The sequence below is a fragment of the Coenobita brevimanus genome, chromosome 44, assembly GCF_032717465.1.
Source record: "Coenobita brevimanus isolate Jiangsu-jjx chromosome 44, ASM3271746v2, whole genome shotgun sequence".
Lineage (NCBI taxonomy): Eukaryota > Metazoa > Arthropoda > Malacostraca > Decapoda > Coenobitidae > Coenobita > Coenobita brevimanus.
This window is the reverse complement of record NC_136997.1, coordinates 441,433-460,500: the sequence shown is the minus strand read 5'-3', so window position 1 is coordinate 460,500 and position 19,068 is coordinate 441,433. Positions and strand designations below refer to the sequence as shown.

The 19,068-nt window shown below is 44.2% G+C and overlaps 1 long non-coding RNA gene across 1 annotated transcript; it reads right to left on the bottom strand.

The window, feature by feature from the left end:
- Positions 1-1,063: 1,063 nt before the first annotated feature.
- Positions 1,064-18,394, bottom strand: LOC145398122 (uncharacterized). The gene is made up of 4 exons (XR_013897070.1): positions 18,216-18,394; positions 15,277-15,436; positions 13,583-13,796; positions 1,064-1,349 (listed from the first exon to the last, which is right to left on the bottom strand). It is a non-coding gene; the product is annotated as an uncharacterized LOC145398122 (long non-coding RNA).
- Positions 18,395-19,068: the final 674 nt, after the last annotated feature.

Below are 19,068 nucleotides of genomic sequence, written 5' to 3'. Positions count from 1 at the left end.
CTAGTAGCAGTAGTAGTGGTGATGGTGGTGGTAATAATAGTAGTTGTAGTAGTAGTAATGGTGGTGGTGGTTGTGATGCTGGTAGTAGCAGGGGTAATAGCAGTAGTAGTACCGGTAGTAGTAGTAGTGGTAGTGGTGGTGATGGTGATAGAAGTTGCAGCAGCAGCAGCAATAGTGGTAGTAGTGGTAGTGATAGTGATAGTTGTATTAGCAGTAGTTGTGGTGCTAGTAGTCGTAGTAGCAGCAGTAGTGGTGGTGGTGGTAGTAGTAGTAGTGGTGGACCTGGTGGTGGTACTAGTAGAAGCAGTAGTAGTGGTGGTGGTGGTGGTAGTAGTAGCAGCAGCAGCAGCAATAGTAATAGCAGTAGTACAGTAGTAGTGATGGTGGAGGGGTAGTAGTAGTGGTAGTAGTATAGTAATAGGGGTGGTGGTGGCGGGGCAGTTGTAGCAGTAGTATAATAGTAGCGGTGGTGGTGGTGGTGGTAGTAGTAGTAGTAGTGGTGGTGGTGGTGATGGTGGTGAGGTAGTAATAGTAGTGGTGGTCGTGGTGTGGTGGTATAGTAGTAGTAGTAGGTGCTGGTGGTAGTAGTAGTAGCAATAGTGGTGGTGTGCTAGTAGTAGTAGTTTATTGTAGCTGTAACTAGTAGCTTTTGCTTTTGTAGTCATAGTAGCAGTAGTAGTAATAGGATACATCAGCTTGGTATCCGGCCTGCTGTCACACCTGTTGTCCAGCCTACTTGCCAGGTCAGTGTTTCTTGACCTATTCCAGCATCAGCAGCCCTTGTAGTGTGGTGTTAGTGCAGCACCACTACATCTGGTACTACTGCATCTGGAACTGGCACTACAGCATGTGGTACTGGCACTACAGCATGTGGCACTGGCATGACAGCATCTGGCACTACAGAATGTGGTACTGGCACTACTGGATCTGGTGCTACAGCATGTGGTATTGGCACTACAGCATCTGGTACTGGCACTACAGCTGCTACACAACTACAAGGATAAAGTACTGTAAAGTAAAGGGAAGTACAGCTTGACCAATTTATTTTATACAATCTCCAAAAGTAAAACATCAAGGATGCCAATACTAAAAAAAAATAATAATAAAAAAAAATAATAATAATAAAAAAAAAAATAATAATAATAATACAGCATTTTCCAGCAGCCCTTAATACTGCTTTCAGTGAACCCTCAGGACGCCAGCACCCCAGGTTAAAAACTGCTGCCCCAGATAACCCTGTAAGCAGCCAGAGTGTGTTGTGCCATCACCACCAGTCCAGCCGGGCCTCACCAACACCCTGGCAGGCACATTTGACTGGCAGCTGCTTCAAGGCCTTGCTGATGGTGTCACTGTGGAAAGAGAAACACAATATCAACAGCCAGCCCTCGTCAACTTGGGGGCTGGGTCTGTTCAGTGCTGGCCCTACATTTGGAGGACAGACAGTAGGAAATAAAGATGGAGGATGACAGCAGGAAATGCAAACAGGGGAAAACAGAAATAAAGACAGAGGAAGACAGCAGGAAATGCAGACAGGGGAAAACAGAAATAAACAGAAGAAAGCAGCAGGAAATGCAGACAGAGGAAGACAGTAGGAAATGCAGACAGGGGAAGACAGTAGGAAATGCAGACAGGGGAAGACAGTAGGAAATGCAGACAGGGGAAGACAGTAGGAAATGCAGACAGGGGAAGACAGTAGGAAATGCAGACAGGGGAAGACAGTAGGAAATGCAGACAGGGGAAGAAAGTGGGAAATAAAGACAGCGAAAGACAGTAGGAAATACAGGTATACCCCAGTTTAATGATGCAACTGGTTAAGTAAGAACCCATTGTTAGGCAGGCTATCGTACATTGGAGTAGATTTAATATGTAAAGTACAGGGATGCGTTTCTGAGCCTTGAGTTTCCCCCCCAACCAAGTCCTAAACCCACCCAAATGAGTCCAAAAACAAGTTTAAAGCCAATCTAATGGCCTAACAGCTGTAAAAGAAGCTAACCTAAGCCTAACACCTGTAAATAACTCACTAAAACCAACAAATAAAAGATAAAAATTGCCAAATATAAGTCTGGAAAAAATCAAGCTTAGTAAACTGTACCCCAAAATGACAATGTTCACCCCACCTATGGCTAAAACACATTAATCTAAAAACAGTTTATAAATCAACCCAAACACAAAAAAATTTAGTCTAAAATATCATCAAAATTGGTAAAAAAATAATACCCATCATTATACTGGGGATTGGCCATCGTTAGGCAGGGTATGTTGGTACAATATTTTTACCCCCATTGCTAAGCCAGGGTATGGCATCTAGGGGTATTGTATATCCAGGTATACCTGTACAGGCAGTAGGAAAGAAAGGGCAGAGGGATGGCCATTTTTGGTAGAAACTTACAATAAGGTCATTGGGCTTTTTTCTATCTATCTATTCCCAGATGCCTTAATCACGTAAGGGGTGGCCACAATTAAATCACCTCCATGTCGCCCTGTCCCCCACCATTTCACTGCCCTGCACCTAGCTCACACCCTCCTCTCCATATACCTCTCCACTCCACCTCTCCATCTCATCCTTGGCCTCCCCCTCTCTCTCCCCCCCTCCACCTCACTCACATACATTCTCCTCATCAGTCTCTCACTTTTTATTGTCCCAAATTGTTGTCCATACAGTCAGCTTCACTCAACCACCTGCTGGCTTTCTGTCTGTATTGGGCAACTATGTCTGCATGTATGTGTAGCCTCAGTGTCAGTGCAGAACATCCATGACAAGCCATCCATCCATCATCCAATCCTACGTCGCCCCATGAGGAGCGTAGGAGCCTGGGGCTAGGCAAGTTGGTCCTGATATTTAAGATGAGAGTGATCAGCCTCACTCATCCCTGAGTGGCATTACATGAGCAATAAACCCCAACCACCCCTTGGATATAAACCTGCATAGGCTCAATCCGATTGGAGCGCCTTAATTACCCACTAAACCACCAGGCGCCAAAATTTGGTTATATGGTTACCACCCAGCGTAGTAAATGGTTTCTGGTGTACAGGAAACCATTTGGCTTGTCACTCAGTGTAAAGTCACCCACAGGCAGAAGGAAAAAGAAAGAATGAAGGAAAGAAAGACAGAAGAGGAAGACACGAAAGAAGGATGGAGGAGAGGAAAGGGCAGACACCAGAGAGCAGCACTACACTGAGTGAGTTGACGGTGGGCGCCCCCACCTACCACATATCCATGATAATAATGGTTTACTACAAAATTAACTGTAAGAGAATTTATTTCAGCTTTATCTAACCCAGACCATGGTGTAGGATAACAAATAAAACATCCCACTGAACACAGCTGCCTACATCAGAGGTTAATTACATGAGTAGCTCCGCGGGAGAAGAGCTCAAGCACCACCGCCCGCCAAACCCTGATTTCCCGCTCAAACGACAGACCAGGGCTTCCCTTACCACGTGAAGGGAGTTGGATGTTTCTTCCTCTGTGCTGTTAGGGTCGAAAATGCTATACAAAGACAACATGTTACTGGCCCTATGACACATTGTCAACGTATGTGCAACACCGCCGCGGGAGAATAGCCCATGCGACAAGAATGGCGGCGCGGTGGCAGCCAGCCTATCAGAGCGCCGGGCAGTTGTGACGTCATAGCCAGCTGGCCAATGGCGCGGAGCCTGGGGCCGTGCTGTAGGGAGCGCGAAACCAATCAGCTTGCTGCAGCTGTCTCAGGGAGGCTGTACACACAGTCTCTCTCTCCCTCTGCCGCCATTAAGACCTGCACTTGGATTATCTGTGTTTTTCTCGTTTGTATAACGATGGCTGCTCGTGATTCTTGTAGTGATGTTGATAGCCCTCAAGCTATCGCTGTTCCTCGTGACGTGAGTGATAGTGAGAGTGAAACAGAGCAAGGACGAGGGAGGACGAAAGGTGGAGGAGTGGGGCAGCGTCATGGCTAAGGTTAAGCATAACTTAGGCCATGCGTACTTAAGTTATAAAACAAAGAAAGAAGTTGCTGCACGTGCAATTGGTAATCCTTGCCGTGATGGGTGCTTGGACAAAGTAACTAATGAAGGTGCAAAAAATATATTTAGTGTATTTTGGGCTCTGGGGTCATATGATGCCCAGAGTGCTTACATTCAGAAAATGGTGAGCATGGCACCAGTAAAACGAAAGTGAACAAAGAATGAGAATAGTAAGCGTAGCAATACCCGTCACTACAGTGTCGTGTATAATAATGTGCAGACCAGAGTGTGTACAGAAGGGTTCATGGCAATGCACGCCACTGGTACAACTCTCCTAACAACAGCATTGCGTAAGGTGAACGGCACAGGTATGCTAATTCCTAACCAACGAGGATGGCATGAACCTGCTAACAAGGTGATTGGGAACAAGGCTCTTCATGTGAGGGAGCACATTAAACTGCTACCTGCGATGTCATGCCACTACAGCAGGGCTAATGCTCCCCACTGGAAATACCTAGAATCTCACCTTACAATCGAGAAGCTGTATGTGTCGTACATGGAGTGGCTCCGAGACGTGTATCCTGGTGAAGAGGTCAGCCTGCATTATTATTCAGACGTCTTCACAAAGGAATTTAACATCTCCTTTGAGCCACCACGCACAGACACCTGCACCACCTGTGACACCCTTGACGCCGCCATTGCTAACTCGACTGGCGATCAGGCTGCTGTTAACAACTTCACCAGGCAAAAAGAGGAACACCAGCGGTTAGCACAGCAGGCACAGGACTTCCTGAAGAAGATGGCATCTGACAATGACCCCAAGACTCGTGCAATCTGTGTTGATCTGCAGCAGACTCTACCCACACCCAAGATCACTGCTAGTGCTGCTTACTACAAGCGCAAGATGTGGACCTACAACCAATGCATCCACAACTTGAAAAGCAACACTAGCACTATGTATGTGTGGGATGAGACTCAAGCCAAGCGAGGGTCGTGTGAAGTGGCTAGCTGCATCAAACACTGGATTGACCAAGAAAGCAGTATTGACGACTTCTCACAGCTGGTGGTCATCTCAGATAACTGTGCTGGCCAGAATAAGAACATCAACTTGGTGATGTATTACCTCAGTGAACTCCACTCCAGGCACCTGATCTCTATTGACCAAGAAAGCCTTGGTTTAATCACGCTTGTTCTAATGCTGTCCGCAACAAGGAGAAGGCCTACAAAAGGTACCGGAGCCAACCCACCCCTGAATCACAAAATCTTTACGTTTCTGCCCGGAATCGTGCTAAGTCTGTTCTTCGCTCTAATAAAAATAATTTCATCCATAATAAATGCTCTCAACTCTCCAACTCGAATTCTTCCTGCTCCTTCTGGCACCTTGCCAAAAATCTTTCTAACAACTTTACCTCATCATCCTTCCCTCCTCTTTTCTACTCTGATGGTTCTGTATCTATTTCTTCTACTGATAAAGCAGATCTCTTCGCACAGACTTTCTCCTCCAATTCCACCTTAGACAATTCCGGTGCTGTTCCTCCATCACTTCCCCCCTCTGACTTCCTCATGGCTGACACTAAAATTTCTTCAGTTGATGTATTTTCTGCCATCACTGGCCTCAGTACTAACAAGGCATATGGGCCTGATGAGGTCCCTCCTGTTGTTCTCAAGAACTGTGCTTCTGTGCTTACACCCTGCCTAGGCAAACTATTTCACCTTTGTCTGTCAACTTGTACCTTTCCTTCTTGCTGGAAGTTTGCTCTCATTCAGCCAGTCCCAAAGAAGAGTGACCACTCCCGACCCTCCAACTATCGTCCAATTGCTTTAACGTCCCGTATTTCAAAAGTTTTCAAGTCAATTCTTAATAGAAAAATTTTAAGGCATCTTTCCCATCACAACCTTCTTTCCGATCGTCAGTATGGGTTCCGTCAGGGACGCTCAACTGGCGATCTTCTCACCTACCTTTCAGACTCCTGGTCATCCTCCTTTCGGGACTTTGGCAAAAGCTTTGCCATTGCACTTGACATCTCAAAGGCTTTCGATCGAGTCTGGCATAAATCTTTAATTTCCAAACTGCCCTCCTACGGTTTCTATCCTTATATCTGTGCCTTCATCGCTAGCTTCCTTTCTGGTCGTTCTATAGCCGCTGTTGTAGACGGCCATCGTTCTTCTCCTAGATCTATCAACAGTGGTGTTCCTCAGGGCTCTGTCCTATCACCAACTCTCTTCCTTTTATTCATCAATGATCTTCTAAGCTGTACATCTAACCCTATCCACTCATACGCTGATAACTCCACCCTTCACCTTTCCATTCGGTTCCCGCAACGCCCATCTCAACAGTTACTTCAAGAAACAAGGGATGAGGCTATGGCACACCTAATGTCTGACTTGGCTCATATCTCTGACTGGGGTAAAAATAATATGGTTGTCTTTAATGCATCTAAGACTCAGTTCTTACACCTATCAACCCGACATAATCTTCCACAGGTATACCCACTAATGTTTAATAATATTCAGCTTAATCCTGCATCATCCTTGAACATGCTTGGGGTTTCATTTACTCGGGACTTATCTTGGAAAGATCATATTACATCTCTTGTAAAATCTGCTTCCAAGAGATTGGGTGTGCTAAGCCGACTCCGTTCTTTCTTTACCCCTGCACAATTGTTGACTCTATACAGGGGTTTTATCCACCCCTGTGCGGAGTACAACTCTCATGTGTGGGGAGGCTCCCCACATACAGCTCTTCTCAATAGGGTGGAGTCAATAGGGTGGAGTCTCATTAACTCTCCTCCTCTTACTGACTCCCTTCAACCTCTGTCTCTTCGCCGCACTGTTGCATCTTTATCTCTTTTCTATCGCTACTTTAATGGTCACTGCTCCTCTGAACTGTCTGCTTGCATTCCTCCACCTCTACGACGGGCGCGTAGCACCCGTCTGGCAGCAAACTCTCATCCCTTTTCTGTCCAACTCTCTAATGCAAGAGTTAACCGTTACTCCCAGTCTTTCATTTATGCAACAGGTCAGCTCTGGAACTGTCTCCCTCTGTCTGTATTTCCTGCTGCCTATGATCTCCAGTCTTTCAAACGCAGTGTGTTCAGGCATCTCAAAATGATCGGATCTTGAATTTGGCTCTCTACTGTATTTTGTTTTTCTCTTGGAGGGAACTGTTACTGCAGGCTCATGGCCTTTGGTTCCTTCTTCCTCGCATTAAAAAAAAAAAAAAAAAAAAAAAAAAAAAAAAAGTTTACCTGGTGCCGGGCCATAGCTACATGGCCTGTGATCGAGCGTTTGGCAATATTGAGAGGCATCTTAAACGTGTGCCAAATCTTTATACGCCAGACGACTATGTGTACCACATTGCACAGTCTGTGTCACAGGGGTACAAAGTGGTGTGCATGAAACAGATGTTTCTGAACTTTGGTGTACTGAAGGACCACATCACCAAACGTCAGGCACCAGGCAGCACATTCAAGGATGCCCACAAGCTTCTCTTCCGCCTCAACTACAAGGAAGGCTTCATCATCAAGTCAGACTATGGGACTGACAACAACTACATCGAGGTCCGACTGATGAAGGGTAGAGGAGCCTGGTCCCGTGACGGATTCAACCTGAGTGCCGTCCGCCTCCCACCCCTGTATAACGCCCCCTTCCAGCTTACGCAAGAAAAGCTCAGTGATCTTCGTAGCTTGTTATCCCTCATGCCAGACGACAAGAAGGCCTTTTATGAGGGCCTTCAAGCTGGCAGAGTCGAGCACAACGTCGCCCTGGCTGATGAGGACGATGATTTGCTCGATTATTGCAACTAATCCTCGAGCCGGGGGGGTGGGGGGAGGGGGGATGCATCTACATTCAACACTCAAGTCACTCTAGTGTGGTAAGTAGCCCTAATACTTGTGTTATAATCATGTCTATAATCATTATTGGTAGGAAATAATGACATGTAACTGACCACCACCTGCACAAGCTTGGTACAGTAGAACCTCTTTGGTCCAGACCCCTTTAATCCAGATTTCTGTTAATTCGGACAAAATTTAAAAATAATAAGCTCCAAAAATATATTGAAAGTAATTCTAAAGTCATTTTCAGTATCGGCGCGGAAAGCGATCGTCATTCGTTTAGTCTCGGATCACGTTAGGTCACAACATGGGCGCCTGTTTAAACACATGCTAGCATTCATTCCATCAACTAGTTCACCTACCATTTATATTTTTATGCTGCATTTCAAAAGGTAATCCTCCTTACCATGCCCCTTAATGCAAGTGTAGCTTCTGCAATGAATAAAGGTGTTAAAAGGAGGAGTTTGCTTACAAGAAAATGGGTCAGAATATTCTGCAGTGTTTAGTGATTACTGTAGGTTATTTTTTGTACTTAAATGTGCTTTACTTGTACATCAAACATTAGCTTCTTGCCCATATGGGTGTTATCAATATACCAAAGATGACAATGTATTTTTTTGCCTACATAAGTTTTATTTTTATTCCAAATATTACAGTTAATTAATTTATTTATTTTTTTGCCTACACGGGCCTTAGTCACTTACTACAATTTAAAATGTAGGCTAGTTTCTTGTCATGGCCATACCTGTAAATTATGCAATACAAAACTATCGTACATGATTAGTTTTGTTATTTTAGTATCCTTTCATCTTTTGCAGTTACGTAGGGTTGACATATGCCACATATGTTAATAATTAACAAACATACCTTATGTAGATAGTTTTTGGTATGAACTGGAGATTACCCTGATGATCCGGACAATCTGCTAATTCGGACAACCCTTCCCCCCATATAGTCCGAATGAGAGAGGTTCTACTGTATTATTAATTAATAATAATTACTCAATGAGTATTATGATAAGAATTTTTCATGCCATTATGAAGATGATGCTTTAAGCTTTATTTTGATATATGAAACTTAAAAATCGTAGGGTTGGTTCTTGAGATATTTGAATTTTCTTAACAGCAAACTTTAGGAGCGATTTCTGGCGTTTAAAAAAATGTCGCTTGGATTGTTCTCCCTCGGAGCTACTCAAATGGTATGTTGTATTTATACCATCTATTATTAGCGCCTGACTAACAAGGAGAGTGTATGTGAGTGAGGTGGAGGGGGGGAGCAGGAGGGAGAGACCAAGGATGAGATGAAGGGATGGAGTGGAGTGGTATACGAAGGAGGGGGGAGTGGGCTGGGAGCAGGGCAGTGAAATGGTGGGGGACAGGGCGACATGGAGGCGATTTGTTTGTGGCCACCCCTTATGGGATTGAGGCGTCTGACAATAGATAGATAGACAGACGTTGTGTTTATTCTGGGGAATCCCTGGGGAATACCCCTGAAGTAGCACATGTCAGTGATCACAGCTGGGACATCAGCACAAGAAACAGCAATAATTTTCTTTTTTTTTAATGCAAGGAAGAAGGAACCAAAGGCCAGGAGCCCGCAAACCGTTCCTTCCAAGAAAAAACAAAAACAACACAAAAGAGAGCCAAATTCAAGATCTGTTCATTTCGAGATGCCTGGACACACTGCGTTTGAAAGACTGGAGGTCATAGGAAGTAGGAAATATAGACAGAGGGAGACAGTTCCAGAGTTGACCTGGGTGAGTAACATGTTCAAATTTTGTCTATAGCTGTTTTATACATTTGGTTAACCCTGGTGACATTACTGACATTATAAAATATTATTGTTGATGGAAAGAGAACAACACTGAGGTGGTTTGGACATGTGGAGAGAATGGAGGATGAAAGACTGACTAAGAGGGTGTATGTAGGTGAAGTGGAGGGAGGGAGAGGGAGGGGGAGACTGAGGATGAGGTGGAGGGATGGAGTTGAGAGGTATATGAGGGAGGGGGGAGTGAGTTGGGGGGAGGGCAGTCATATGGTGGGTGACAGAGCAACTTGGAGGCGTTCTGTCTACGGCCACCCTTTGTGAAATTACGGTGTCAGGCTATAGATAGATAGACAGATGGATAGATTACAGAAAGAACTCTGGAACAAGATGCTAAATACAATAAGCTTTCCAAGGGAGGACCAAACATGTGATGTGCACTATATAGAAAATAATTTACCTATCTATCTGCTGCAAGACGCCTCAATCCCGTAAGGGGTGGCCACAAACAAATCGCCTCCATGTCGTCCTGTCCCCCGCCATTTCACTGCCCTGCTCCCAGCTCACCCCCCCCTCTCTCATATACCTCTCCACTCCATCCCATCCACACAAAATAAGCTTTGGAATTATTTTTATTTGTTTTGCACAGACAGTTTTATGAAAGGAAACTGGCAACACCCTGCACTGCTGTATGTCATATATGGAGGGGTCTGTTGGGTGCTGCCACAAAATTAATTATAATATAAATGATATGCCTGCATTAGTTTGCTCTACTGTACTTATTTTATCCCACACCAAGAGAACGGTGGTAGGCGGTGACCATCATCATCCACTCACTTGATGTTGTGCTGCCTACTTCTTCCTTCACATTTATCATTTTTTTCTGTGTCTGCCCTCCTCTCTTCCCATTTCCCTCATCTTTCCTGTTACTTGTTATTACACTTGTTTCCCTTTCAGGTGGCTTTACACTGAGTAACAAGCCTAATGGTTTCCTGTAAGCCAGGAAATCATTTACAACGCTGGGTGGTAACCATATAACCAACCCACACATGTTCCCTATGTGTCAACAAGTGGGTTGGTGGAGGGTTAGTGCCCCTCCCCACAAAACCACTAACTCAAAGACAAATGGCCACCCCTTACGGGATTATGGCATCAGGCTATAGATAGATAGACAGATGAAGTGAATGAATAATTAAGAGCAAGCTTTCAGGTGTACTGAGGTGTTTTCTTTAATGAGTGGCTGAAACAGGTGTTCAATGAGCAATCCTTTTCAGTAACCATGAAGGTCGTGTCAATATCAACTCTCACACAACAACTAGGTGCACAACTTTGCCCTAAACTGTTTTCCTGAACATTTATCCATCCATCCATCATCCAATCCTGTGTTGCCCCATGACAAGCGTAGGAGCCCAGGGCTAGGCAAGATGATCCTAACATTTAAGGTGAGAGTGTGAAATCTATCTAACCTCTAAAAATTCTGGTCAAACTTCTGTTTCACTAAATCTCCTGAAAAACTCATAATCCTGGATGGTAAGAATGTTACCACTTACAGGAGCTATGGCTAAGGCAAGGTAAGGTAAGTCAGATGTTCAGTCCTGGTGTCCTGCTGCAAGAAGTAACTGTTAAACACTACAAGTTTGTCCACACCTTCACACACTCAGTGTTAATATGACCCTAACACCTATGCTACTCAAGCTAACATTCCCAGTGCCTGTGCTGATTTAATAACATCTCTTATTTAGTCATTTATCCTGCATATTATTAGGCTTTTTATCCAACTGACTGTATAGAAGAGTCAACATCCAAGCAGACTCTCAAATTGTTACAAATCGTATCATATACAGTATCTCATATTGCTGTTTTTTCCCCAACAGTTTCCAGCAACTGTTGGGAGGTAATTAGCTGGTTGAGGCTTCTTTGAGAGACTGACGAGGAGAATGTATGTGAGTGAGGTGGAGGAAGGGAGAGGGAGGGGGAGACCGAGGATGAGAAGGATGATGGAGTGGAGAGGTACATGAGGGGGGGGGGGGGGTGAGCTGGGAGCAGGGCAGTGAAATGGCGGGGAACAGGGCATCATGGAGGTGATCTGTTTGTGGCCACCCCTTATGGGATTAAGGCATCTGGCAATAGATAGATAGATAGATAGGCTTTTGGTTTGGCTTCCACTAAATTGAGAATATCAGCTGTGCCACGGCCAACCCCAATACAGGAATTCTTTAGGTGGAAACATGCTGTCATTTTTATCATTTTCATCATCATCCAATCCTACGTTGCCCCATGAGGAAGGTTAGAGGCCGGGGCTAGGCAGCTGGTCCTGACATTTAAGATGAGAGTGACCAGCCTCACTCATCCCTGAGTGGCATTACATGAGCAATAAACACCAACCATCCCTTGGATATAAACCTGCACTGGCTCAATCCAACTGGAGTGCCTTCATTACCCACTAAACCACCAGGCGCCATAATTTGCTTATATGGTTACCACCCAGCATAGTAAATGGTTTCCTGGTGTACAGGAAACCATTTGGCTTGTCACTCAGTGTAAAGTCACCCACAGGCAGAAGGCCAAGGAAAGAATGAAGGAAAGAAAGACAGAGGAGGATGGAAGGAAAGTAGGATGGAGAAAAGGAAAGGGCTTTTACGCAATGAAAAAACCAGATGACTCCCCTGCCTGGCTAAACAAACGTTCCTCAATTTCCTCCACATCCCCAAATGGAGGATGGAAGACTGCAGAGGAAGGGTTCATGTTCAAATAAGCCTGGGGTTGTAAATACTACTGTGTTAACTGAGCAGGGCAGTGAAATGGCGGGCGACAGGGCGACGTGGAGGCGACTTGTTTGTGGCCACCCCTATGGGATTAAGGCGACTGGCAATAGATAGACAGATACTACTCTCACTCTTCACTTGTTCCCCTCTTGCAAGGTCCACACCTCGCTTCCATACGTCAGGGTAGGGATCACAATACTATCATGCAATGACTTCTTAACTTCCATACTCACCTCCCTATTTCTCATCACTGCTTTCAGTGAACCAACAACCTTCCTTCCCTGCTTTACCCTTTCACGCACTTCATCCCCCAAAGTTCCATCCTTACTCATCACACTACCCAAGTACTTGAAAGCACTCACATTCTCCATATCCTCACCATCCAACCTCACTGCACACTCTGTGACTTCATTCCTCTCAAACACCATAACTTTACTTTTGTTTACATTAACTTTCAGCTTCCTCCTCCTACACACTGTCCCAAATTCATTCACCAAACCTTGCAACTCCCATTCATCTTCACTCAACAATACTGTATCATCAGCAAATAGCAACACTGGAAGCTTCCAAATCTCACTCTCATTCATTAGAGCCACCCCCACATCTACTGCCCTACCTTGCACCTCCTTTACAACCCCATCCATGTATATATTAAACAGCCATGGAGACATCACACAACCCTGTTTCAGTCCCACACTGAGATCAAAGAACTCACTCAGCTCACCATCCACTCGCACCGTAGCCCTAGCTCCTTTGTACATACTCTTCACAGCACTCAACAATTTCCCCTCCACTCCATATATTCTTAATACCTTCCACATACCTTGCCTATCTATTCTGTCATAAGCTTTCTCCAAGTCCATGAAGGCAGCATACACTTTCCTTCCCTTCTCTAGATACTTCTCCATTAAACATCTTAGAACAAATATCTGATCTACACACCCTTTTCCCTTCCTAAATCCCCCTTGTTCTTCTCCAACTAGCTCCTCTGTCATATGCCTAACCCTATCAATGAGTATTCTACCATATATTTTACCAGTTACACTAAAAATTAATAATAATAATTCTCACACATACAGAAGCACTAGACATGTGGGATCATACTGGCCTTTGCTAAACTAGTGAAGAACCTAATGCCTGACAATTCCTAGGGTGCTAAGCTGACATACTCAATGGGTCCTTGGTAGAGTGACAGTGTATAAAAATCCTTGGGGTGTGGCTGACTGACCAGGCCTGCATCTACAAAGGATATGGAAAGGAAATCTGGTTTACCTTTAACATCACTGCGCAATGAATGGATGCAGATTTCTTGCAATTCTGTCCACCATCATCATCACAGCAGCAGGCCACGTTGGTTCACTGCAAAGTAAAGGTTTCTCCCATTTTCTTCCTCTCTGGTGTATTGTCTGTCAGCAGGTTCCATCAATTTCCAGCCAACCTTGATGTCAGAACAAGATGGCACCATGACACTCACTATCCAATCCATCTGCCGACAAAAATCATTATCAGTGTCATCTTTGTTTTTTAATGGTTGCAACACGCTTGCATGCATCAGCCTACATCACCTAATGGCGGCTCTCCATGCAACTCAAACTCTAGCAGCCACCCTATTCAGTCCCTTATCCTTGGGGTCACAGTCAATGACTTCATCCAAGGTGTTTTTCTGCCTACCTCTCACAACCCTACCTCTAATGATAATGTTTCTCACTTTCTGCACCCAACACTCAACCTCCATCCTCTCCACATGCCCAAACCACCTCAATCTACCCCTCCTCATCATCCCAGTCCCATCATAAGTCTTAACTCTTCCATCGTAAACCTAGCCCCCCAGGCCTCACACTCAAGGATGCACTGCACATCCACTTAATCATTGTCAGTTCTGTGCATTTGAGCCTGAGAATATCCTCTTCCTTTACTGCCCAGGTCTCACTACCATACAGCATTACACTCCTAATGCATGTCACATATAAAGACCCTTAAGCATGGAGGGAGAGTCCTCTCAATGTCAGGAGAGGCAACAGCTCCCTGAACTTCTTTCAGCCACTGCTCACCCTAGCCATAGAGCTGCTCCAGCCCCACCTCCAGCACATAACATGTCTCCCAAATAATAAAACTCTTCCACACACTCAAGAGACTCACCAGCAAGTTCAGTCCTTTCACGTCTGACAATCTCCACCTGCCTTCCCAAACACACCGCACACGTGAAATCAGCATTATCTTGCAGTCTACCTCTAATACCACTATATCTCTTATGCACCCACTTATCACAAACACTGCACAAGATGGAATTCCTTCCCACACCCTTTTGGCAAATCGCAAATGGCCACACTCCCTCGTCTTTGACAGTACCGCCACCAAACCTAGCTATCATCACTTTTGTTTTATCTGCATTTACTCTTAAGCCCTTGTGCCCCATACCATCTCTCCACTTCCTAAACCTTTCCTCCGCCTCCATTTCATTCTCTGCAATCAACACCAAATCATCAGCATACAACAACTCCCACTGGAGTCCGTTTCTAAAGTCACGTGAAAGGGCTTCAAGTACCATGATAAACAACATGGGACTCAAAACTGACCCCTGATGCACACCAACATTCACGGAAAACTCATCACTCAAATCTCCATTCACTCCTATCATCTACAATTCTCTTCTCACTCTTATACATGGAGCAGTTATGATCCAGAAAAAGGAAAATACAGAAGTCATTATCACCAAGGATGAGATGGAGGGATGGAATGGAGAGGTATATGAGAGAGGGGGGTGTGAGGTGGGAGCAGGGCAGTGAAATGGCGGGGGACAGGGTGACGTGGAGGCTATTGTTTGTGGCCACCCCATACAAGAGATTAAGGCATCTGGCAATAGATAGACAGACGGATAGATTATCATCACCATTTTCATCCATCAAGCCCTGCAGTTCCCACACACTCACTCAGGGTACATGCTGTGGGGTGTAAACTTCACTCACCTTCTCACTCCATCCACACAGGTTCCCTCATACAGGTGTCCAGGCAACCACCCTTCCCTCAGTCAGGATCTCCCAGCAAATATGATGACATGGTTCAGCCAAGATCTGCAGTCTTCTTCCTGGTGCCGTCCTTCCCGGGCTCATGCTTCCCGATGTCAGCCTGTGAAAAGGATCAATCTAAGAAAAATATGCCCTGTGCCCATATATATAGAGTTACCGTTCACATATTAAGAAAAAAAAAAAAATTACTACGTTGGGTGGTAACCATATAACCAAATGTTGGTGCCTGGTGGTTTAGTGGGTAATTATTGCGCTCCAATCAGATCGAGCTGGTGCAGGTTTATATCCAAGGGATGGTTGGGGTTTATTGCTCACGTAATGCCACTCAGGGATGAGTGAGGCTGGTCACTCTCATCTTAAATGTCAGGACCAACTTGCCTTGCCCTGGGCTCCTACGCTCCTCATGGGACAACGTAGGATTGGATGATGAAAAAAAATGAATGAAAAAATATATAAAAATAAAAACTTTAACATTATGGTAATTTTTTTTTTTTTTTAAGCGAGGAAGAAGGAACCAAAGGCCATGAGCCCGCAGTAACAGTTTCCTCCAAGAGAAAAACAAAATACAATAGAGAGCCAAATTCAAGATCCAATCATTTTGAGATGCCTGAACACACTGCGTTTGAAAGACTGGAGATCATAGACAGCAGGAAATACAGACAGAGGGAGACAGTTCCAGAGTTGACCTGTTGCATAAATGAAAGACTGGGAGTAACAGTTAACTCTTGCATTAGAGAGCTGGACAGAAAAGGGATGAGAGTTTGCTGCCAGACGGGTGCTACACGCCCGTCGCAGAGGTGGAGGGATGCAAGCAGACAGTTCAGAGGAGCAGTGACCATTAAAGTAGCGAGAGAAAAGCAACAAAGATGCAACAGTGTGGCGAAGAGACAGAGGTTGAAGGGAGTCAGTAAGAGGAGAAGAGCTAATGAGACGAAAAGCCTTTGACTCCACCCTATTGAGAAGAGCTGTATGTGGGGAGCATCCCCACACATGAGAGTTGTACTCCACATAGGGGCGGATAAAACCCCTGTATAGAGTCAACAATTGTGCAGGGGTAAAGAAAGAACGGAGTCGGCTTAGCACACCCAATCTCTTGGAAGCAGATTTTACAAGAGATGTAATATGATCTTTCCAAGATACGTCCCGAGTAAATGAAACCCCAAGCATGTTCAAGGATGGTGCAGGATTAAGCTGAATATTATTAAACATTAGTGGGTATACCTGCGGAAGATTTTGTCGGGTTGATAGGTGTAAGAACTGTCTTAGATGCATTAAAAACAACCATATTATGTTTACCCCAGTCTCAGATACGAGCTAAGTCAGACATTAGGTGTGCCATAGCCTCATCCCTTGTTTGTTGAAGTAACTGTAGAGATGGGCGTTGCGGGAACCGAATGGAAAGGTGAAGGGTGGAGTCATCAGCGTATGAGTGGATAGGGTTAGATGTACAGCTTAGAAGATCATTGATGAATAAAAGGAAGAGAGTTGGTGATAGGACAGAGCCCTGAGGAACACCACTGTTGATATATCTAGGAGAAGAACGATGGCCGTCTACAACAGCAGCTATAGAACGACCAGAAAGGACGCTAGCAATGAAGGCACAGATAGAAGGATAGAAACCGTAGGAGGGCAGTTTGGAAATTAAAGATTTATGCCAGACTCGACCGAAAGCCTCTGAGATGTCAGGTGTAATGGCAAAGCTTTCGCCAAAGTCCCGAAAGGAGGATGACCAGGAGTCTGAAAGGTAGGTGAGAAGATCGCCAGTGCAGCGTCACTGACGGAACCCGTACTGACGATCAGAAAGAAGGGTGTGATAGGAAAGATGCCTTAAAATTTACTGAGAGATTTGGTTAGATGGTGAACTCTCCTAGTTTGCTGGCAAGAATACCACATTTCACTCAGCACACATTTTGTTGCACACTGTTTCCTGGTTTTAATGAGATAAAATCAATACGGTATACACCTTTTCCTGAAACTAACTGATTCTACTACATTCAATTACTGGACAATCACCTGCTTTTGCACTTGCTAATCCTGTGATGCTTTGTTGAGTACAGCACACCCTCATTTTACAACTGCCATACATTTCCGAAAAGCAATCGTTTAATGAATTTTGTGTTGTAATCATGTAAGCCAGAAAAAGATCACAGACTGGTAATGAGAAATCAAGTATCACAGTGACTGTATAAGAAACAAATGTTAAATTCTTACTGATCTCATAAGCAAATGACTGTACACTACAGTGACTGTATATACGAGGATGTGCTGCATTTTTTATACTGACTGGCAAACAGTGGGTATACAGTGTTATGGATTCTATGGGTTCCTCTCATCACCAGCAACAACCTCGTCCTTGACCATTTCCTTAGTTGGATAAAGTTAGATTAATGCTTAAAACTGCCAACTTCATTGTCTCATTTTTCTTCCCTGCAGTGTGGCTGGGTTAGAGGGGGTTACATTCATGCTTTGGAGGTTCTGAGGAGCAAAGGCACCCAGTTAGGTCAAGTCAGATGTGGTTAGGTTTGGATAAAACATGGGTTTTCCAAGTTGTTAATCAATCTATTTGATATTAACCATTATTTTCCAGCGAAAATGCTTCTTTTCTCTGCATGGGTTCCCACGTTCAATCGAGGGAAGGGGGAGGCAGGAAAAACAGGGAAACGAGGCAATTCTGAAAATGAGTCAAAATGAACCGCAAAAAATAATCAGAAAACCATTTTTTTATCCACAAAATTGTGTTTGCCTGAAAGTACAAATGTATTCTTTGGGGAGTTAAAATTGTGCAATAATGGGGTCACAGAGTTATGGAGGGTGACAGCACTACAGTATGTAGCATACAGAAGAAAATAACAACAAGAGCTGAAAATGAAACTCTTTACCCATCTCAGCAAGAAGAAATGCACAGGCTCTACCATGCCTTAAAGAGGTGGTGATAAAATCCTTCACTACACTGCACGGCCCATCTTGGCCAACAGTTCTGAGCATCGGCCACAGGTCTTGGTGTGAGGGTCATCGCTGCTTCACTGAGGTGTGGCTTTTGAACTGGCACTCACTCAGAACATCCTGCCAAAAAGGAAAAATGGAATTAGGTCTTTGTGAATGGCTAAAAGAATGTGAGTATTGTATGGCCGAGTATTCCAGTTCCCACCAGTCTTTGGCCATCAACGGGGCCTTCATTTCTTACACCACATTTATCTGATGCCTTATTTTACTCACCTTACCACAGCAGTGTTGCTAACTGTTGGGACATATCCCTAAACCTAGGAATTTTTTACTAATTTTCAAAGACATAGGGATGGAAAGACGCCCAAGCAAAATTCTTAAAAACCTAGGGATTTCAGATATTCATTAATAATTAGTAGAATTTTTATAAGAAAAACTGCCAATAAAATTTGTGTCCTCTATGCAGTTATAAAGAGTAAAGCTTTACTGTTTTCTTTCCATTCAGGCCTTAAGTTAGCCATACTGCTGTGCTGATTATCAATGAAATCTGACATTGAAATACCAAAAGCGTTATATATAAACTGTTTCCTCGGACCTGAAGATAAATTTCCAATCCAATTTCATGGCAGGAAATATGACATTGCTCAATATATTTACTATTCCTCTATCATATAATGTATACTTTGTATTTTCACCCTCAGGTGCATCATGAATACTTAGAGGAATTATCTAGACAATGAAACATATTATTAATTATAATGAAAACAAGCGATATAAACTTTATTTTTC